Source organism: Symphalangus syndactylus, chromosome 6, assembly GCF_028878055.3.
Source record: "Symphalangus syndactylus isolate Jambi chromosome 6, NHGRI_mSymSyn1-v2.1_pri, whole genome shotgun sequence".
Classification (NCBI taxonomy): Eukaryota; Metazoa; Chordata; class Mammalia; order Primates; family Hylobatidae; genus Symphalangus; species Symphalangus syndactylus.
In genome coordinates, this window is record NC_072428.2 from 26,913,234 (window position 1) to 26,937,263 (window position 24,030).

General features: G+C 36.0%; 2 long non-coding RNA genes across 2 annotated transcripts in view; one reads left to right on the forward strand and one right to left on the reverse strand.

Moving 5' to 3' along the window:
- Nucleotides 1-6,009, forward strand: part of LOC129484297 (uncharacterized) — a 261,288-nt gene extending 255,279 nt beyond the window's left edge. Inside the window, exon 3 of the long non-coding RNA XR_010121511.1 lies at nucleotides 5,904-6,009. This is a non-coding gene — a long non-coding RNA (uncharacterized lncRNA). The remainder of the gene's footprint in view (nucleotides 1-5,903) is intronic.
- The window catches only part of LOC134736997 (uncharacterized), a 227,597-nt gene that overhangs the window by 3,055 nt on the left and 200,512 nt on the right, over nucleotides 1-24,030 (reverse strand). The window contains exon 3 of the long non-coding RNA XR_010121512.1: nucleotides 316-492. This is a non-coding gene — a long non-coding RNA (uncharacterized lncRNA). The remainder of the gene's footprint in view (nucleotides 1-315; nucleotides 493-24,030) is intronic.

The window sequence follows — 24,030 nt, forward strand, 5'->3', positions numbered from 1 at the left end:
TACAAATCATTCTTAAGAAAACATCTAACTACCTGGCAAGATTTATATGTTTGAATATGTATTCTTACTACAGAAATCTCTTTGTTTCATTTCCAAGAGAAGTAAGTTGAAAATAGAATATTTAGCCTTTTCTTCTATTATTTCCTTTGGTTTGGGAAAAGCTCCTAAGGTCAATTGATACACAAAGGAAGATCTGTAATCCCTGAGAGGCAGCATTGACATGGTGCCATAGAGATGTGGCTGCAGAATCAGCAAACATCTAGGCATGGAATAAACACCAGAAAAACCATACCAGAGTTAAGAAGTACTACTCACTTATCAGTTGCTGATGAGTCTTTGGTGGAAAAATCACTGGACTAAAGTTATTAGGCTGCTGTTGGTATTCCAGCTCAGTCACTTAGTTTTATGCTACGTGTACTTGAGCAAGGCACTTTTCTTCTCTTGTTCGTAACTTTTTTCTCCATGAGAAGACGTCCTCAGTTGGAAGGGAACCTGATATAGCGGTAAGGGGACAAATTTTGGAGTCAAACAAAACTAGCATTGAATATAAATTCTGCTACTTACAGCTGTGTTTTTGATAAGTTACATAATCCCTTTAAACCTCAGCCTATGCCATGGGGATTTATAGAAATGGAATATTTTAAAATATATATTATATTTTGTGTATTTTATATAAAGTTAAATAGAAACTCACTTTTTTGGTTAGTTTTGAGGAATAAATTAGAATATAGCAAAAATGCTAAACATATAGTAGGTACCCAATAAATGTATCTGACATCCTCTCTGGCATAAACATTCAATTCTTCTTTCACTTGTATTCCAAGGGCAAACTGAGGATCATCCTGCTAGAATATGTATATCTTGGTAGCAAATAGTATCAGAATACATTAATGTACTTCCTAGATCTCAAGAGAAAAGATCTCCCCCAAGGACATCATACCAAGAAAAAAGGAGTTGCAGCTTCACAGCTGGACCTTTTTGATTACTTAATCTTTATAGATTGATATTTTATATAAATTTTACAGATAACAAAAGAGACAGACTTTACTCACATAGGCCAAATATAATGGCATGAATATCTTAGCAAAAGCTGAAGGACATAAATTCCTGCTTTTTGCCAATTTGTCTTATGGTTGTTTGATGTCAACTTAATGACAACTTTCTCTTTTCCCAAACCTGTGAAGTAGATGAATACATTTGGCTTAATTGCCAACATCAGATTTTCCAGCTTTCTAAAATCCAGCAGAAGTGGACTTACTACTTCTTACCTCGCTCTTTTTTTCATAAGTCAACTGTAATGACTTATAATTTACACAAAATACACAGATATTAAGTGCACACCTTAATTGGTTAATTAATTAATGTATACATCTATATAAACACCACACAAATCAAGATAAAGAATATCACTGTCACTGAAGTTGCCTCATACTTTTTCTCAGTCCACTCTCCCACCACTACTTCAAGCAACCACTGTCTAATATGTTTCTATAGTTTTGTTTGCTTACACTAAAACTTCAGTTGAATGGAATAACACAGAATGTACTCTTGTTTGGCTTCTTTTCCTCAAAATCTTTTTGAAATTCATCTTGTCAGAATCTTTAGTTCATTCCTTTATAATTCCAAATAGTATACAATTGCATGAATATACCACTATTTCTTTAGCTTTTTCTATAATTTACTTACTCTTTGTTTTGTATGCATGTGCATCTTAAATTGAGATATATTTAAGACAACATAATTAACTATTCTGAAGTTTACAAACCGATTGATTTTAGCCTGTCCACAGGTTGTGCAACCATCACCGCTGTCTAATTCCAGAACTTTGTTATTTTACATAAACCCTGTGACTATTAGCAATCATTCCCCATTCCTCTTTTCCCCCAGCCCCTACAAGCACTAACTTATTTTCTGTTCCTATGTATTTGTCTATTCGTGTTATTTCATATAACTGGGATTATATAATGTGTGGCCTTTTGCGCCTGGCTTCCTTCACTTAGCACGGCAATTTCAAAGTCCATTCATGTCACAGCCTGTGTCAGTGTGTTATTCCTTTTTATAGATAAATATTACATTGAAGGAAGTTATATGATAGTTTATCTGTTCATCAGTTGATGGATAATTGGGTTATTTCCACTTTTTGGCTATTGTGAATAAGCTGCTATGAATATTTATGTACAAATTTCTGCATGAAATGTTTTTAACTATCTTGTGTATGTGTATATATATATATATATGTATACTTACTTATATCAGTAGTTGTAGGGTACTCTATTTCTTCATATGGATTTGGATTACAGCTTATGGTTTGGATTACAGGATTTCTTCATATAGATCTGAATTTGACCTTTCATTCAAGACTGAATTACTCTTCTTTAGTAATTTTTGTAGGGCACGTCTGTTAGTGACAAATTCTCTCAACTGGTGTTTATCAGGTAATGTCTTAATTTCTTCATTTTCTTTTCAGTCATCCCACTGCCTTCTGGCATCCATGGTCTCAGATGAGGAATTTGCTGTTAATATTATTGAGGATCCCTTGTATATCATGGGACACTTTTTTCTTGTTGCTTTCAATTTTCTGTCTTTGGTTTCTGATAAATTAATTATACATGTCTAGGTGTAGGTATTTTTGAGTTTATCTTTTTTGAAATTCATTGAGCTTCTTAGGTGTTTACATGAATGTATTTCATAAAATGTAGGGAGCTTTTGACCATTATTCCTTCAAGTATTATTCTGTTTCACCCTTCTTTTTTTTCAGGGACTTCTATCATGTGTATACCAGTACGATAACCATGCTGCACAGGAATCTGAAGCTCTATTGACGTCTCTGCATTCTTTTTCATTTTTGTTCCATATTAGACCATCTTAATTTGCCTACATTAAGGTTTGCTTTTACTTTCTTCTGTCTCGTCACATATACTGTTGAGCCCCTCTAGCACTGAAATTGTATTTTTCAACTGCACACTTTCCATTTTATTTGTTGAAATAATTTCTAACTTTTTGGTGTTATTTTCTATTTGGTGAGACATTGTTCTCATGCATTTTTTTTAGTTATTTTACATTTTAAGGGGAGCCCCCGCAATTCTGGTTTGGAAAGGTGGACAATGTTGAGGCACAACCAAAAAAAAAAAAAGATATCATGGAGAAAACATGATACCTGAAAACATATGCATTATAGTTAATAAAGCATTAATGTTGGTTCATTAGTTATGACAAACATACGATAGTAATGCAAGATGATAATAACAAGGATACTGGGTGTGCATCATACTCCGTATTGTTCTTGTAAGTTCTCTGTAAATCTAAAACTATTCCAAAATAATATTCTTTCAATATATGAAAGAGACAGAAAGAGAATCAGGTGAGGAGTCAGAATGCTTATTCATGACCTCAATCAAAATAATCATCCTCTTTGGTTCTCAGTTTTCTCACTGGTAAAATTAGGGGGAGACATTATAGACATCAACATTTCCTCTAGCTATGAAGTGCTAGGAATCTTTAAATACATGCATTTTTTAAAATTCAGGTACACGCAATTTGAATTTGGGTCATGGGCTGCTCATTTGATCAACATATGCAACAGAAAAGGCACTTTTAAGGGAGAAGGAAGTGTAGTGGGCAACCTTAATCATTCCTCACTTGGAGGTTTCTCTTTACACTGACCCTGGCTGCTGTGGTGCCATATTCATTCTCCTGTGAGCTTGCAACTAATTAAAATATGATATTATGTGGAATAACAACAAAAACATAACTAAAATATACTGAGCCCTTAATCAGTGCCAGACACTGTTCTACATACTTAGCATGTATTTTATTTCTAATCCTCACAACAAGCCTATTAGGATACAGCTATTATTTCCATATTGCTGATGAAGAAATTTGATGTTATCGTTTTTATGGAACATACCTAAGGCCACCTAGATTAAAGATACTAGATTCTAGGATAATCTGACTAATAGACAATAGAATGGATTACTAAGCAAAGCACTAAAACAATATTTTTAAAAATAAGATTCATGTTAGACTACAGGAGTAAATTTTGTGTTCTTCAGGAAACTGGGAGAATACAAAATTAAGTAACTCAAGGCCCTTTCTAACTACATTTTATTCTTTTTTATCGTAAAAGGGTTCACCAAAGCACTTCCTAAGAATTAATTGAGTATCAGTATTTGCAAGGCTTTGTACTCAGATCTGTATAAAGAATAGTGATTAGTTGCACCTCAGGGACAAGTGGATCTAGATAAATAGGAATATGACTGCTGAGGGAAGTGGTGAGGAAAATGCAATTGTGTACAGACTGTATGTTCTTGCATTGTGTTGAACACAGTATTTTGTACTCTGGACATTTCAGAAGAAATAAGTTTAGGAAAAAAATTTTCTTTTTTTAAATTTTACTATTATACTTTAAGTTTTAGGGTACAACGTGCCGGTTTGTTACATGTGTATGCATGTGCCATGCTGGTGTGCTGCATCCATTAACTCGTCATTTAGCATTAGCTATATCTCCTAATGCTATCCCTCCCCCCCTTCCTACCCCAAAACAGTCCCCAGAGTGTGATGTTCCCCTTCCTGTGTCCATGTGTTCTCATTGTTCAATTCCCACCTATGAGTGAGAACATGTGGTGTTTGGTTTTTTGTCCTTGTGATAGTTTGCTCAGAATGATGGTTTCCAGCTTCATCCATGTCCCTACAAAGGACATGAACTCATTCTTTTTTATGGCTGCATAGTATTCCATGGTGTATATGTGCCACATTTTCTTAATCCAGTCTATCATTGTTGGACATTTGGGTTGGTTCCAAGTCTTTGCTATTGTGAGTAGTGCCACAATAAACATATGTGTGCATGTGTCTTTATAGCAGCATGATTTATAAGCCTTTGGGTATATACCCAGTAATGGGATGGCTGGGTCAAATGGTATTTCTAGTTTAAAATTAAGTTTTGGCCAGGTGTGGTGGCTCACGCCTGTAATCCCCGCACTTTGGGAGCCCGAGGTGGGTGGACCAAGAGGTCAGGAGCTCGAAACCATCCTGGCTTACACGGTGAAACCCCGTCTGTACTAAAAATACAAAAAATTAGCTGGGTGTGGTGGCGGGCACCTGTAGTCCCAGCTACTCGGGAGGCTGGGGCAGGAGAATGGCGTGAACTGGGGAGGTGGAGCTTGCAGTGAGCAGAGACTGTGCCACTGCAGTCCAGCCTGGGCGACAGAGCAAGGCTGTGTATCAAAAACAAAAAAAAATTAAGTTATATTCAGATGAGCATATCTAAATGTACTACAATAAGGATAATTCCCCTCAAAATCTCAGAAAAACACATATCTGTATCTATTCCTTCATCTATTACTTTCTTCAATATATATTTATGGAAGACATAGCAGGTGTCAAGTTTGGTGTGGACACATAAAACTAGGCACAATTCCTGTCATCAAGATGAACAAAACTGCTCCCACTGCTTTGGGTGAACTACTTTTTCAAGAAATAAATATAAATTGACAATTATATTCTGGCAGTCAAAGGCAGCACTATGGTGTTAAATAAAAATCAGATAGCTGCTTTTTGTGACAACGAAAAATTCTAAAAGCTATGAGGAAGCATTTTAGTGTTTTACACCTGAGAGTGCCATGAGTATGTTTGCAATTCAGGAAAATCATGCTGAAAACAACATGAAGGAAGGATTTTTTTTTTTTAGGAGATCATTAAGAGAAGGGGCAAGGCTGGAACAGGTCAATAGTAATGCCACTACAATCCTTATTATTTTACCTACTGGTTCTAAATCATCAGTGACTCATATTCAAACACCAGATAGGAAATGAGGCTATCAATATTGCCATGCAAGAAGTGTTGGTGCTTTACAATGGAATATCTGTAATGTGGTTGCACTAAAGCTTGCTTGTTTGACTTTGCAGTTGCAACAAAGAAGATAAGCTGTGGAAGCTAGGATTTCAGAAAATTTAGATTTAAGGACAAGTGCCAATCAAGGATAAAGCTGAAACTGCAGAGAGCCCGGCATTCAGATTTCCATTCTGCTGTACGTACTGAACTATCTTACTTCTCTCGCAAACCAAAGATAAGTTTGTAAACTTCCAGAATTAAAACTTTATTTAAAAGGTATAAAGGGAAATCTAGACCCATGCCAAAATAATGTCTCCAGCTTGCCTTTCAGTTCCAGTGAGTTCCTAAGCAGCCATTTTACTTGCTCTACATAGCTAAATAGCAGCTGATGCTAACAGGAAGCAAAAGCCTGGAAGTTGTGATGCAGAGATGAAAACTTTTTTCTCTCCAGCCTTTATGCAAGCCTGCAAATCAGTACAGCAGAGTCCTGGGAAGGGAAAATCTCAGAAGTTGCTTAGGTCCCAGATAGGGGAGGAAGAGAAGAAAGAAATTAGCAACACCTAGTATTAGTATTCCCCATTTTCTTGGCCTTCAAAGAATTTAGAAAGAGCTTCGCAGGTTGGCAGGAGTTATCCCCACTTTTGACATGCATAGATTACAAACAGAGTAAACAGAAGGCTGGTGATTTATTAGCCTGTACATATGGCAGACCACCCAATCTTTAACCATTTACAGAACTATCTCCTCTTACTATAGTGAATGGACAAAGACTAATTTCATATTTCCTAAAGTGGACAAACAGAAAAAGAAAGAAGATGAGAGAAGTTAAAAGAATTAGCTAATAGAGGTTTTTAGAAGAGAAAGACAATTTTAATCAAAAGTTAGGATACAAATGTACAAAAATAAAAAAAAATTAAACTCTTGAACAACCCATGAATTAAACAGAATATTAAAACAAATTATGGATTATGAAATAAACAATAAAAATATTTCCCACCAAAATCTATGAAATACAGCAAAAGATATCTTCAAAATAAATTGTATAGCTTTAAATTTATTCATAAGTGAATAAAAAATGAAATATAAAGTTATTACTCATTTTACAAGGTAAGAAAAAATAAAATATTGGAAAGAGAAAATATACAAAGATTTAAAAAACGTGTAAAATATAAAAACCTAAACTAGCCTAAAGGATAAATAAATTCAAAATTTAGCATTTTTCAAAGACCGAGAAAACAGACAAATCTGTTGTAAACATGATTAAGGAAACGAGAGAATGGCTATGTACACCATGTGCTATTTAAAAGAAAAAAAAAAAACAGGAATGATGTGGGGCACAGAGAACGATAAATGTTAGATACAATTTAAATATTTTTTTCTTAGTGCTTAGAATAATTAATTGAACTGCCATTCCTGAAATTTGAATGACTAAAGGGTTGGAGGAAATGATTAGGGGTATGTTCTGAACTTGTTCTTTATACATTCAAATGGTGCTGTTGAGTAAGCATTTAGATACATAAATTGTGTGTTCACAATATTCTAGATTTCAGGATAAAAGTCCTGGTCAGAAAGATAAATTTTGTAACATATTTAATATAAATCATAAGCATTTGCATCAAAGGATTAGGTGTGATTACCAAAAGAATTAGTTAATTTGTAGTGTATTTTGAGTTCTGGGGCACTCTTTTTTTATTTTTTTATTATTATACTTTATATTGAGGTAAAGAGAATGGGAAAGAACCAACAACAATGGAGAAGGACTGGACACTTAGGTATGAAGACCAACAAGTGACAGAAGATTTTTTGGAAGCCAAATATAGCAAGTAAGATAGAAACTAAAAAATGACCATGTGACCAAGATTAAATCATTCACTGGTCAATTTTAAGTTCTCATCTTACTTCACCCACCACTTGACCCTCAATAAAATTTGACTCAAAGAGATGATTTCTTCTTTCTTGAAACGCTATCTGTATTTATTTGGCTTTCAAGACACTTCTGTCTCCTGATTATTGAGTTGTAAATTTAACAAGTAAATTTAAATTTAACAGAAATCCATGTTGTTAATGACAATGTGGAGGTTGGGGTTTGGGCGGGCTTACCCAGAGAATGTGAGATTTTAGATTCTCCCCCACTAAAAAAGGATTTAGCTTACTCCAAGAACACATCTATGCACCCTGTAAGTAACTGTTGTTGGAGAGATAGAAGCTGGAAGAACAGTTGGCTTCCTCATAAAAATAATACATTAAGTATTGACCAAGTAGAACTTCAATTCAAAGAAAAGTGTAATTTAATTACAGGAAATACAGCAATGCAATCTAATTTTATTAATTAAGCGTATAGAGATAATATTATTAGATGATAGTAAGACATTTGTCAAATTCAGCAGCTATAAATAATAGGTTAGAATACGAAGAAATCTACTTAAAATGATAATGACTATTTACAAAATACCAAACATAAATTGAAATGGAAACCAACAGAATCATACCAATAACAATCAGAAAATATACGAGGATTCTCATTATATTGTCACTCAATGCTGCCTTCTATATGCTATTGGATGAAATAGGCCTGACAATAAAATAATTAGCATAAACATGGGAAAAGAAAAAGGAAAACCATCTTGTTTAGAATGACTTCACCATAACTTAAAAACACTCAAATGCTATTTAAAAATATACAGACTATATAAAATTTTTTTAAATGACTATATTTAAGATCTGTGTACAAAAATCAATAGCTTTTCTCTATAAGTACAATAAATAAAAATTAATATTATTTACAACAGAAGCAAAACTAAAAATTTTAAACATTAACTATAAAAATATAGTTAATATTAGCTATAGTTAATGTTTATAAAACATGTTTTTATATAGTATATTATATATAAACATATAAACACTATTATAGTATATAAATTATGTAAACATTATAATGTTTATAAAAACATTAACTATAGTTTATAAAAACATTAACTATAAGCATATAAGACTGGAAGAGCATGACTTATGGCATGAAAGCACAAGGAGCTTTGCTAACTCATTCCTCAGTAAAACTGGTGAAAGTTAGGGAAGAAAAAAAAAACTAAAGCTCCTGGAAATGGTCCCAAGGGCAAATAACAAATAAAGAAATATGCATTCAAGAGCGTCTACAAAAATTTAGAACGGACTACATTAGTAAAAATAATGTGAATAAGTTTAAACTTGAACACACTCTCAAAAACAGTAGAGTCTGTGGTGAAAGTCAATTGGGAGGATACTGTCAATCTAATAAAAATACATAGAAGACTGCAGTCTGGCTAGTTTGAAGGAGAGAACTGAAGAATAGAAGAGCTGGGAGAAGCCTTCCCAGAGTCAGAACAAATATAAAATACTTAGAAATTGTTCCATGAAAGAAGCCACAATTCAGTTGGATTAGTTAGTATATAAATTCATATCCTAGGACAATGTTGACAACAATAAAGCAAATTGACTTAGAAATTTGTGAGATTTAACAGCTGAGTGTGATCAGGGAAAGAATGGAAGAGAGCCCTATCAATCAGTACTATTGTCATTGCAATGAGATTGTGAGCATACACAAAACTGAGCCTCCTTGAGGAACAATATCAGAGTCTTAACACTATAGAGAGGAAATAGACTTCAAAAAAAAATCTAGCCTGTCATAAAACATAATCATACAAATAGAATTAACAAGCTCCGGGGAGAGGGGACTAACATTCAGAATTGCTGTAACATGTTATCCAAAATGTTCAGTTTCTAACAAAATTTATGAGGCATGCAAAGAAACAGGAAAGTATAACATACGCAGAATGATAGCAGGTAACAGAAATCACCAGATGTCTGTCAAATGTTGGAGTTAACCACAACAAAAAAAAGGACTTCAAAGTAGCTATTATAAATATGTTAACAGAATTGAAAAAAAATTCATAATTAAAGAAGGATGGTGTAATAATGATAATGTCAAAAAATAAAAAATAACAAAGATGAAGGTTATAAGAGAGAACTACATGAAAATTTTGGAGTTGAAAAGTACAATAACTGAAATTAAAATTCAGTAACAGGGCTCAGCATTAGATTTGAACTGGTAGATTAAAAAAAGTGAACTTGAATATAGATCAATAGTAACTGTGTAAGCTGAAGAACAGCGGGGGAAAAAGAATAAAGACAAATGTACACAGCATCAGAGAATTGTGGGACACCATTAACCACACCAACATACAGGTAATGGAATTATCAGAATAGGGGAGAGAAAAAGAAAAAGAAAATTTTTCTAAGAAATATGAATGAAAGTTCCCTAAATTTTAAAAAGCCAATAACCTATACATCCTGGAAACTCAGTGAACTCTAAGTAGGACGGATATAAAAGACCCATAACCAGACACATCATAGAAAAATTTATAAAAGTCAAAGACAAGAAAAATCTTAAAGCTGGTGAGGAAAATAATGTGGGATTTGTAAGTGTCTCAAAAAGATTAACAGCTGACTTCTCAGAAGAAACAGTGGCTATCAGAAGGTAGTAGAGTAACATATTCAAAGTATTAGAGAAAATGTCAGTTAAGAATATTATACCAGCAAAGCTATCATTCAGAGATGAAGGCAAAATACTTTCCCAGATGAACAGAAGCTGAGTGAATGTATTGTTAGCAGACTTGCTTTAAAAGAAAGACTGAAAGAAGTTTTTACGGATGAAAGCAAGTGACCCCAGACAGTAATTTAAATCCTTAGAAACAAGAGCACCTGTAAAGGTAACAGTGAAATTATAAAAGGCATATTTTTCTTTTTTTATCTTAGTTTACTTAAAGGCAATTGTTTAAAATGATATTTATATCATATAGGGTTTGTAACATATAGATACATAATATATTTGCCAACAGAAGTGAGTTGGAGAAAAAGTGTAATAGACTAAGAAAATGGTAGGATTTGGTGAAGTAATAATTATAAAAATCTATTGTTAAGTTGTAACATTGATTAGATATATATAGCCATAATAACACAAAAGTGGGAGAGGGAACATATCAGTGTAAGGAATAATATCTCTATCTTGTTTTAATTGAGCTATTATAAATATGAATCTCATTCTCACAAATTAAGAAATATATATTAAATTCTAGAGCATTAAACTAAAAATGCTACATTGTAAAACATGCACTCAATTAAAAGTAAAGTAGTAAAGGAGAAATGGAACAATAAGAAAGACATAAGACCTTTAGAAAACAAAAGTAAAATGATAGATATATATCAATAATATTAAATGTGAATGAATTAAATAATCTCATCATAAGGTAGAGATTATAAGAATAAATTAAACAAATATGACCCAACTATATGTTGTCTGCAGGAAATACTCTCCTATGTGTCAGAAACACAAATAAATAAGTAAAAGAAAAAACAAAGCAAGGGAAAGTTTTTGAATTGTATTTATATAACATTCATTAAACGATTTAAAAACAAAATTAAGAAAACAATTGTTTACAATAGAATCAAAAAAATAAAATTCTTAGGAATAAATTTAACAAAAGAAGAACAAAATTTATATTCTGAAAACTACAAAATTGTCTTGAAAGATGTTGAGGAAAACCTAAATAAATGGGAAAACAATCCACATCCATGGACTGGAAGAATTGGCAATGTTAAAATAACAATATTGCCCAAATGACCTATAGATTTAATACAATTTTCATCAGAAAAACGATGTTGACTAGTTGACTACTTTGTAGAAATTGTCATGTTGACTAGAAAATTTATATACAATTTTAACAGATCCAGAATAGTTTAAACAGTCTTGAAGGAGAATAACAAAGTTGGAGAAGCTACACTTCTCAATTTCAAAACTTACTGCAAAGCATCAACAATCAAAACAAGGTGTATAATAAACACAAGGATAGATGAATACAATAGAATTGAGAGTGCAGACACCCAGATTCATAAAGGAAGTCCTTAGTGACCTACAAAGGGACTTAAACTCCCACACAATAATAATGGGAGACTTTAACACCCCACTGTCAACATTAGACAGATCAATGAGATAGAAAGTTAAGAAGGATATCCAGGAATTGAACTCAGCTCTGTACCAAGCGGACCTAATAGACATCTACAGAACTCTCCACCCCAAATCAACAGAATATACATTCTTTTCAGCACCACACCACACCTACTCCAAAACTGACCACATGGTTGGAAGTAAAGCACTCCTCAGCAAATATAAAAGAACAGAAATGATAACAAACTGTCTCTCAGACCACAGTGCAATCAAACTAGAACTCAGGATTAAGAAACTCACTCAAAACCACTCAACTACATGGAAATTAAACAACCTGCTCCTGAATGACAACTGGGTACATAACGAAATAAAGGCAGAAATAAAGATGTTCTTTGAAACCAATGAGAACAAAGACACCACATACCAGAATCTCTGGGACACATTCAAAGCAGTGTGTACAGGGAAATTTATAGCACTAAATGCCCACAAGAGAAAGCAGGAAAGATCCAAAATTGACACCCTAACATCCCAGTTAAAAGATCTAGAGAAGCAAGAGCAAACACATTCAAAAGCTAGCAGAAGGCAAGAAATAACTAAGATCAGAGCAGAACTGAAGGAAATAGAGATACAAAAAACCTTTCAAAAAATCTATGAATACAGGAGCTGGTTTTTTGAAAAGATCAACAAAATTGATAGACTGCTAGCAAGACTAATAAAGAAGAAAAGAGAGAAGAATCAAACAGATGCAATAAAAAATGACAAAGGGGATATCACCACCGATCCCACGGAAACACAAACTACCATGAGAGAATACTATAAACACCTATACGCAAATAAACTAGAAAATCTAGAAGAAATGGATGAATTCCTGGACACATACGCCCTCCCAAGACTAAACCAGGAAGAAGTTGAATCTCTGAATAGACCAATAACAGGCTTTGAAATTGAGGCAATAATCAATAGCTTACCAACCAAAAAAAGTCCAGGACCAGATGGATTCACAGCCGAATTCTACCAGAGGTTAAAGGAGGAGCTGGTACCCTTCCTTATGAAACTATTCCAATCAATAGAAAAAGAGGGAATCCTCCCTAACTCATTTTATGAGGCCAGCATCATCCTGATACCAAAGCCTGGCAGAGACACAACAAAAAAAGAGAATTTTAGAACAATATCCTTGATGAATATCAATGCAAAAATCCTCAGTAAAATACTGACAAACTGAATCCAGCAGCACATCAAGAAGCTTATCCACTATGATCAAGTGGGCTTCATCCCTGGGATGCAAGGCTGGTTCAACATATGCAAATCAATAAACGTAATCCAGCATATAAACAGAACCAAAGACAAAAACCATATGATTATCTCAATAGATGCAGAAAAGGCCTTTGACAAAATTCAACAACATTTCAGGCTAAAAACTCTCAATAAATTTAGGTATTGATGGGACATATCTCAAAATAATAAGAGCTATCTATGACAAACCCACAGCCAATATCATACTGAATGGGCAAAAACTGGAAGCATTCCCTTTGAAAACTGGCACAAGACAGGGATGCCCTCTCTCACCACTCCTATTCAACATAGTGTTGGAAGTTCTGGCCAGGGCAATCAGGCAGGAGAAAGAAATAAAGGGTATTCAATTAGGAAAAGAGGAAGTCAAATTGTCTCTGTTTGCAGATGACATGATTGTATATCTAGAAAACCCCATTGTCTCAGCCCAAAATCCCCTTAAGCTGATAGGCAACTTCAGCAAAGTGTCAGGATACAAAATCAATGTGCAAAAATCGCAAGCATTCTTATACACCAATAACAGTGAAACAGCCAAATCATGAGTGAACTCCCATTCACAATTGCTTCAAAGAGAATAAAATACCTAGGAATCCAACTTACAAGGGACGGGAAGGACCTCTTCAAGGAGAATTACAAACCACTGCTCAATGAAATAAAAGAGGACACAAACAAATGAAAGAACATTACATGCTCATGGGTAGGAAGAATAAATATCATGAAAATGGCCATACTGCCCAAGGTAATTTATAGATTCAATGCCATCCCCATCAAGCTTCCAATGACTTTCTTCACAGAAATGAAAAAAACTACTTTAAAGTTCATATGGAACCAAAAAAGAGCCTGCATTGCCAAGTCAATCCTAAGCCAAAAGAACAAAGCTGGAGGCATCACCCTACCTGACTTCAAACTATACTACAAGGCCACAGTAACCAAAACAGCATGGTACTGGTACCAAAACAGAGATATAGACCAATGGAACAGAACAGAGCCCTCAGAAATAATACCGAATATCTACAACTATCTGATCTTTGACAAACCTGACAAAAACAAGAAATGGGGAAAGGATTCCCTATTTAATAAATGGTGTTGGGAAAACAGGCTAGCCATATGTAGAAGGCTGAAATTGGATCCTTTCCTTACACCTTACACAAAAATTAATTCAAGATGGATTAAAAACTTAAATGTTAGAGCTAAAACCATAAAAACCCTAGAAGAAAACCTAGGCAATACCATTCAGGACACAGGCATGGACAAGGGCTTCATGTCTAAAACACCAAAAGCAATGGCAACAAAAGCCAAAATTGACAAATGGGATCTAATTAAACTAAAGAGCTTCTGCACAGCAAAAGAAACTACCATCAGAGTGAACAGGAAACCTACAGAATGGGAGAAAATTTTTGCAATCTACTCATCTGACAAAGGGCTAATATCCAGAATCTACAATGAAATCCAACAAATTTACAAGAAAAAAACCCCATCAAAAAGTGAGCAAAGGGTATGTACACACACTTCTCAAAAGAAGACATTTATGCAGCCAACAGACACATGAAAAAATGCTCATCATCACTGGCCATCAGAGAAATGCAAATCAAAACCACAATGAGATACCATCTCACACCAGTTAGAATGGCCATCATTAAAAAGTCAGGAAACAACAGGTGCTGGAGAGGATGTGGAGAAATAGGAACACTTTTACACTGTTGGTGGGACTGTAAACTAGTTCAACCATTGTGGAAGTCAGTGTGGTGATTCCTCAAGGAACTAGAACCAGAAATACCATTTGACCCAGCCATCCCATTGCTGGGTATATACCCAAAGGATTATAAGTCATGCTGCTATAAAGTCACATGCACACGTATGTTTATTGCAGCACTATTCACAATAGCAAAGACTTGGAACCAACCCAAATATCCAACATTGATAGACTGGATTAAGAAAATGTGGCACATACAAACCATGGAATGCTATGCAGCTATAAAAAATGACGAGTTCATGTCCTTTGTAGGGACATGGATGAAGCTGGAAACCATCATTCTGAGCAAACTATCACAAGGACAACAAACCAAACACCGCATGTTCTCACTCGTAGGTGGGAATTGAACAATGAGAACACTTGGACACAGGATAGGGAATATCACACACCAGGGCCTTTGTGGGGTGGGGGGAGGGGGGAGGGATAGCATTAGGAGATATACCTAATGTTAAATGATGAGTTAATGGGTGCAGCACACCAACATGGCACATGTATATATAGGTAACTAACCTGCACATTGTGCACATGTACCCTAAAACTTAAAGTATAATTAAAAAAACATAGAAAAGGTACAGTAAATTTTGAGTATAATAATCATATGAGACCACAGTCGTATATGTCATCTGTCATTGACCAAAGTGTCATTAGGTGGTGCATGACTATATTTCTAGAAGTGAAATGAGTCCTATATCCAGAGTCTTTTCTATGACACCAGAAATGCCTGTAATGATAATGAGGATGGTGGTAATGCTAATAACTGCAAGACATGCATAATAACCTTACTTTACATGGCATTTTCACATAAATAGTCTAAGTAGGTCAGAAATTGTGTGGGTTTGCTCTGCTAGCTTTATTTTTAAATGCAAACTATCTTAACTGGAATGTCAAGTGTTAATGGAGCAGCGCCTGTTATAAACAGCAACAAGCTATAAACTGTGAAGCTACAAAATTAGTAGCAACACTTTCATTCTCTGGGAATTTTGGATACATTAGGAACCTGTAATTACTGACTCCCATCTGCCTACTCTGTCTTGAGCTTAATTATGTATTTCAGAAGGAACGTTTTTCATGTTTTCATTTTTTGTATATATAAATATTTAGCTACATCTCTTATCGTTTACTGCCTCCCTTTCCCTCTGCCTTTGCTATTTACAATCTCTCAAGCTATTTTTACTTCCAAATTTCAATCTCTTTCCTCAGAGTCAACACGACAGAGATTGGAGCCAAGGAATTGGGTTCTGCTGGTATCTCCATGGCATCTTTGAAGAGAGGTTATCAAGCCCCAAACGAGCATTTAAAAATGGTAGGGAGGGGGCAAAGGAAGTTATATTATTTTTTCAACTTGAATGTTCAAAATACTAACATAATCTCTAAGATCAATAATGCTCAGGCTCTTCCTGAAGCTGTAGGGTCATAAATAAAATGGGAAAACAATGGGTGAAAACAAGGTTCAATAATGTTCTTTACATCAGGATTTAGAAGAGTCTTTTAAAACATTTCCCTAAGAGGAAAGTAAATCAGACACTGCCTCCTAGAATTATGTTAACAGTAAAAACAAGCCCTTTCTTGGGATAAAACATACTTATTATGAATAGTATTTACCCCAGTGATGTTTTGAAAACTGATGATCTAGTGAAAATAATTTTAATGATATACGTATATTGGATATATTGATATAATTTTGGTTAGTGTTAGCTGTATCCTTAGTAACTTCAATATTCCTTCTATTTCCATGAGACACTGGAGAGAACTACAAATATGTGTTTGATTTAAATTTGGCAAGGAAATAAATATACAGTGAAATTAACTTCTATTTCATTCTTCTTTCTGGAAGAGAGAGACAAAAAATAAAAAGACATTTTGTTTTTCATTCCCTTTCACTGTTACCCTCTGGGTCTACTGAACCTTTATGCCTGATCACATTAAATTCTTCTTTACACCCCCCTCGCCAGCCCCTAAGGATATCCTGAAGAAAACTCCACCCATGTCTATGTTCAGAAATTCAGCACTAAAAAACAGAGTTGTCTTTGAAGGCAGGATCGAGTATCTTATGCTTGAACACAAAAAAGAGTAGTCTAACTCAGGGGGAGTGAGTGGCTCCCAGGGATCTGAGAAGACTTGTTCAGTTTTGTGTTGCAAGGGAAGCGTCTTTAATAGGAGATAGAGATGTGTACTTGCTCACAGTCCTTGTCCCCAGGTGAAGACACACCTATGTCATGTCCAGTTAAGGGAGGAGAGGCATATCTTACCCTATATAGCACTGAAAATGATAGACCTTAACCTGACCACTGAGTCAAGGTTAGCAGGAAGTAGCACTAAACACGACCTATGCAAAGAAACGGTGCTAGTCCTATCGCCAGGACTAGAAAGTATACATTCGATGGGATTAAAATGCCACTAATTTTGCTTCAACTTTTACCATAAATAAATTATGACACTACTCACAGTGATCTTTAAAATATTATGCATCATTTGTAATATTACTGCAAAGAAGAGATTAATTTGGGACTCCCGCACAGAGTGATAAGATTACATCTGCAGCAGAAGTGGGGTTTCCTTTGGTGCTGTACTGGGGATATTTATTAGCTACTGGCCTTGGGATCCCAGTGGGGTTAGATCAGCATGACCACAGGCCTAAAAGCAGTAGAGATATACCCTCTACTGCTTTTAGAAGATTTTATACCCTCTACTGCTTTTAGAAGATTGTAGACAACTGGTTATGAGACCTGCAGCAGGGAGGTAGAACCAGTGACAGGGTCCTGATGGCGCAACCTAAGGGGCTTCTGGAAGGAATAGCAATAGTACATCAATAATATCATTTCAGCTACTGATTATAAATGATGAAGATATCATATATTATGAGGTATTTTATGTCTAAGTGTAATTACTTGGTTTACTCAGATTTGAATACTTTTTTTTTCTAGAAAATGTCTAGAAAAGCTATTTGCTTAAGTGAAAAATATCGGGTCTGGCCCTTGTGGAAAATTAGTATGAAAAGTTGGTCTGCTTCTGAACAGACTGAAGGTGGAGGTGGGGTAAAAACCACCTCTCTACCATTGGCCTCTTTACCATCGTACAGATTGGGAAACATGGTTGGATTAATTAATTGGTTGAAGTCATAGAGTTAACCCATCTGTGAGCAAAGACTCAAATCCACATATGATTCCAAAGCTGGTGGCCCCTTCTCTACCTTAGTAGCTCCTAATCCTGAATCATGATAGTCACTCCAGGAGCTTGTTATAAAATACCACTACCTTACAGGTATTTAACCCTAGAGACTATCCTTCTATAAGATTTGGTCCTGAAAAGCAATCATATGAAAAAACTCAGGTATTTGTGCTGATTAGGTTTGAGAATAACTGCCTTACTTTCACTGTCTTTGCAAAAAATTAACAAGCATTATTTTAGACAGAACACAGTAGGATTAGGCAAACAAATGACAGCGAGCAAATCCCAAACAGTGTGGCACACTTGGGGACATAAAATCAGTTTCTATGAGGACTAGAAAATGCAAAGCAGAAGTCAGTCCCAGGTAGCAGTCCAAGGTAAAAACTCAGGGAGAGAGGAACATTGTTGCTACAATTGGTGAATAATTGTAGGAATGAGGAACATTCCAGAAGATTGTGTGTACAGATGTAAGGGAAGTATAGTTAATTGGACTTAGTCTTCAGCTGACATGGCACTGCAATTCATTTATTCATGAGCACATTTTATAGACTTTCTTTTATTCCACAAATACTACTGAAGCATCTAGTATGTGTTATTCCTTCTGCCAGGAGATACTATAGTACCCAAAACAAATGTGATACCTGTCTTTTGGAGGGCATAGTAAAGCAGAAGTGATTTTCACTAAACAGTAATTAATTAATTACCACTCATGATAAGTGTAACAAGAGGGAAAAGAACTAGGAGCTGTGATGGAGGATAATGGGGTGGGGACAGGGCTAATGAGCTTTAGAAAGAGGAGGGAGGAGAGGCTTCTCTCATAAGGACTTTCTTTCGCTCTTCCTTTCTTCCTTTCTTCTTCCTTCCTTCCTTTCTTGTTGTTGAGAGGGAGTCTCAGTCAGCTCTGTTGCCGAGGCTGGAGTGCAGTGGTGCGACCTCAGCTCACTGTAACCTCCGCTTCCCGGGTTGAAGCAATTCTCCTGCTTCAGCCTCCCAGGCAGCTGGGATTACAGCTGCCCGCCACCATGCCCGACTAATATTTTTGTATTTTTAGTAGAGATGGGGTTGCATCATGTTGGCCGGGCTGGTTTTGAACTCCTGACCTCAAGTGATCTGCCCCCTCCGGCCTCCCAAAGTGCTAGAATTACAGGCAAGAGTCACCGAGCCCGGCCAATAAGGGCTTTCTTTAGCTGCAATGGTCAAAGGAAGCAGGCTACTCACTCAAATGTGCAGGAGCCTGGTACTACCCCACAACAAACATTCTCCTAATCAACATGAAAATCAGAAAATGCAACTCTCACAAGGGAAAATTTTTGGATCTTTATTTGAACACTCAAAACTGTTTTGTAATGGGAAATATAAGACAAATAAGAGTGAGTGATCAGTATAACTTGGACTTCTGCAAATATGCTTCTCCGTCTTACCTGGGGAATATTCAGGTTACAAGTGTATTCACATGGAACGTCTTGTGGAAAATTTGAAACTGGGACACAAGTGTGAAAGACAAAACTGGAAGTAAAAACACTGATGGCCAAATTATTCCTTTAAAATCTTCATAGTTCTGATTTCTTCACCCAATCTCAATGGACTTCTGGGAGAAGTCTGACCCAAGTCATTGCAGACAGGGATGCTAAATAGATTTCACCTCGACTGCCAATTCTTAACTGATGATAGTGACCCCTGGAGTAGTGTGTTTAGTAGCAGACTGAGGCTCTAACTGGTCTCAGCAGGAAAGAGTATATACAGGCACAATAGGGAAGAAGTGGCAACAAAGACCAGGCACTAGCAAGCCATCATTTAGCATTTGCTTTCAAATAGGCAGTGCGTCCCAGAGGAAAGGGCACAAGGTTAGTTAGGGAGAGAGGTTGGAGCTCCTGACAGCTCTCTGAGCCAAGTCTGTGATCTTGGTTATTTTATACTGTGAGCCTCAGTTTCCTCATTTGTAAAGGTGAGGGGGGAAAACCCACCTTGTAGGCTCTCCAAGTAGATAAAATTATTGTGCTTATCTTTTGCAAATTCTTGAGAGCTAGTCATAAGTCAGAGTAAATAAGAGCTGAAGTTACTTACCCACTTAAGAATAAAACTGGCTCTAAAGTCAATTCTACATCCTATGGGAAATCTAGCATGCCAAGATGTCTTTAGTTTCTGAAAAACTATTTTTCTTATCTGTCTGGCTGTGATTTCTGGCTTCTGCATCTTGCATCTGTTTCTCTGTTGCTGCCCTGTCATTGACTTAAATGTTGAAGACATTTAAGAGCTACTACTTGAGCTCTTTACCCACAAATTCATCTCCTATGAGGCAGTCACACACAGGAGGCTTTCACTGGAGATTTAAGGATTAGAGCTAGGAGGAGCTTACCTGACTAAGAGACACAGAGGACGATTTGAATATCAAATTTAAGACATCTTTAAATTTACTTGGTTAATTCTGCCAATTTCATCTCTAAATTCTCATGCATCCATACCCCTACTCCCTCTTTTCTCTCCTATTATTTTCCCTAGATCTAAATTATTGCTCTTTGGGACATCAGCTTTTCTTTTCCACCATCTCCTTCCTTGTAATCTTCTTATCAAAGAAGGAGAGATTGGCAGGCACTTGAGAAGGCAAAGTTCTTAATCAGGGGTCCTGGACACCAAGGGAGTTCTCTTACAGGCTTCTTTGGTTACACTGACCCTAGAAAATCATATGCAAAATGTTGCAGGTGTATGTATCTGTTTCTTCCAGAGAGGAGAATTTGGAGCTTTTACAAGAATTTGAAAGGCCTCTCTGGTTCAAAGAATTCAAGTGCTGTGGTTGTACAGCCTTTTTTTGACTATTTTTTTTAAACTGTAGTAAAACACTGCAAAGCCCTATTCAAGGTAAAGAAATTGAAACACACAAATCTATATTATACGTGACAGGTAAGCCTCATTAAATTAATGTAATACTGAAATACAATTGTTTATGTTCACGATAAAGATAAAATGAAATATGAATTGGAGAGACTACAAATAAATCTTGCTTCACTAAATAATCCACTTTAGGATTTATTTGAATAAAGATTTTCTTTGTGCAAGCGAACACTTTTTTTGTGCATTAGTAAGTAACTGAATAGCTTGAAAAGATAATGGAGTGGTAGATCAGAACATACATTTAAAGTAATATACAAGGTGCAATATAATTTAAATTCTACCAGAAAGCAGTGTGGTATATAGCACAGGACTGAGCATTTGAAGACGTGAGTTTTGGTAACCTTGGGCAAGTTGGTTAAACTTTCTGAACGAGAGACCTTCCACTGAATATTAACAACATGCAAGAAAAACAATGATGATGATAATGATGAAGCATCTCTAAAGAGAATGAAATCCAGAATCTACAAAGAACTCAAACAAATTTACAAGAAAAAAACAACCCCATCAAAAAGTGGGAGAAGGATATGAACAGACACTTCTCAAAAGAAGACATTTATGCAGCCAACAGACACATGAAAAAATGCTCATCATCACTGGCCATCAGAGAAATGGAAATCAAAACCACAATGAGATACCATCTCACACCAGTTAGAATGGCGATCATTAAAAAGTCAGGAAACAACAGGTGCTGGAGAGGATGTGGAGAAATAGGAACACTTTTACACTGCTGGTGGGACTGTAAACTAGTTCAACCATTGTGGAAGACAGTGTGGTGATTCCTCAGGGATCAAGAACTAGAAATACCATTTGACCTAGCCATTCCATTACTGGGTATATACCCAAAGGATTATAAATCATGCTGCTATAAAGACACATGCACATGTATGTTTATTGCGGCACTATTTACAATAACAAAGACTTGGAACCAACCGAAATGTCCATCGATGATAGACTAGATTAAGAAAATGTGGCACATATACACCATGGAATACTACACAGCCAGAAAAAAGGATGAGTTCATGTCCTTTGTTAGGGACATAGATGAAGCTGGAAACCATCATTCTGAGTAAACTATCACAAGGACAAAAAACCAAACACCGCATGTTCTCACTCAGAGGTGGGAATTGAACAATGAGAACACTTGGACATAGGAAGGGGAACATCACACACCGGGGCCTGTTGTGGGGTTGGGGGAAGGGGGAGGATAGCATTAGGAGATATACCTAATGTAAATGACGAGTTAATGGGTGCAGCACACCAACACGTTACATGCATACATATGTAACAAACCTGCACATTGTGCACATGTACCCTAGAACTTCAAGTATAATAATAATAAAAAAGTCAACAGAAACATAGTTTTTAAGTTACAAGAGACTTTTAAGAAATGTCTGGAGAAGGTGCTAGCCTATCAAAGAGAGTGGGCTATGCAGCATAAAGCTGGGCACATGGGGGCTCTTCATGAACACTTATGCTGGCTGGTCAATGAAGTATGGGTTTGCGCATTTATTTTAGGCAGCTCCTTCCCTACAATGATCATGAGCCACTCCTGAGCTTGACTACGACCTCTGGTAACTTCTTAGCCAGCATATTAAAAACATGCAGCAGCAGTTAAGAACAACGAATGACTTCTGGTATTTTGGGAGAGCATAACATACTACTTCAAGAAGATATAATAATTGGTTGTCATTTCATCAGCTGAGAAAATAATTCTTTGTTCCCTGCTTTCAACAATGCCGGCTGGTAATATTATGACACATCATATAAATAACAATTTCTACTTTCTCTCGTGGAACTGTTTTAGAAAATTGTTGTTAGCTATGTCCTAAACTAAACAGGAAAAATATAACTTGTCTCTTTGGGGCTTATGCATGCTAATTATTTGGGAGATTGCTTTCCTTGAATTGCATCATGGTTGTGCTGTTCCTGAAGGCCGGCAGGAGTTACACCCAAAAGAATGGCTATGTGAAGGGTAAACATTTTCTCACACTTAGGCAGTGAGGCTCAAAGTGATTTAGGAATCTAACATGGACACTGAGTATGACAGTGAGAGGCGTGGGACCCCATCGAATTGGTTTCTTCACTAAGTATACCTAGTGAGACATCTGTAGGATCTCAGTGTACAGATTGGCATCGCATATGGTAGACACAAATAAGATTCCAAAGAAGATGAAAGACTAACCTGTCAGTCTTGAAAACCTGTGACATTGAGACAAAACTGTAAAATTGCTCTTATGAATGATGTGATGTGGAATTATTCATTGATCTGTTTGTGCTTTAAAAAGGCCCACTTCTAAAATTTTGCAAGGTCAGTTATATGAGTACAATAAGAGGTCAACATACCATATGTCTAAATATTTAAAAGTCAATTATAAACTAGAAACTATTAAAGATTTTCTTTTTTCTCTTATTTTAACAAATACAGCTTTGTATAGCAAGTTCAGGTTTAAGCTAGGCATTCTCAAATTTCTCTGTGTTATTCAACTGCACTTCACCTTTTCTTCCCACCCCCAGCTCCACTGGACTGTGTGAGGCACCCTGTCTGCATGTATATGGACACCCCAGCCCTCATGTCAAAGTCCCATTCATACTTCACAACAAATGGTGGCCTCACCAATGGTGGGGTGGGGTTCACTTTGAGAAGAATTGTCTCTGAGAAGATGCGCATACCCTGGGCTACTTGGTCAGGATATTCTTGGGCCCCAGGTACCTGGACCTAAGGACTTGCCTCATAGGAAAGGGCACTGGGCACTGGTGGAGAAGGGACAGAGAAGTGCCTTTCAAGGACAAAGTCCGGAAAGAAGCCCTTCTTGCTCTGGCATAAGGAAATTACTGTTCTCAGATAAGAACAGACTAGAAAACCAGCCAAAAGAAGCAAGGCAAACACGAAGGAATGAAGTACTTATACATGCTAATAGGGAATGAAACTTGAAACATTATTCTATTTGAAAGAAGCTGGACACAAAAGGACACATATTATATGATTGTATTCATATAAAACATCAATAACTGAAAATCTCTAGTGAGAGAGGGTAAGTTGTGGTTGCTTAGGGTAGAGGGATGGGAAATGATGGCTAAAACATACAGGATTTCTTTTGTGAGATAATGAAAATTTCTAAAA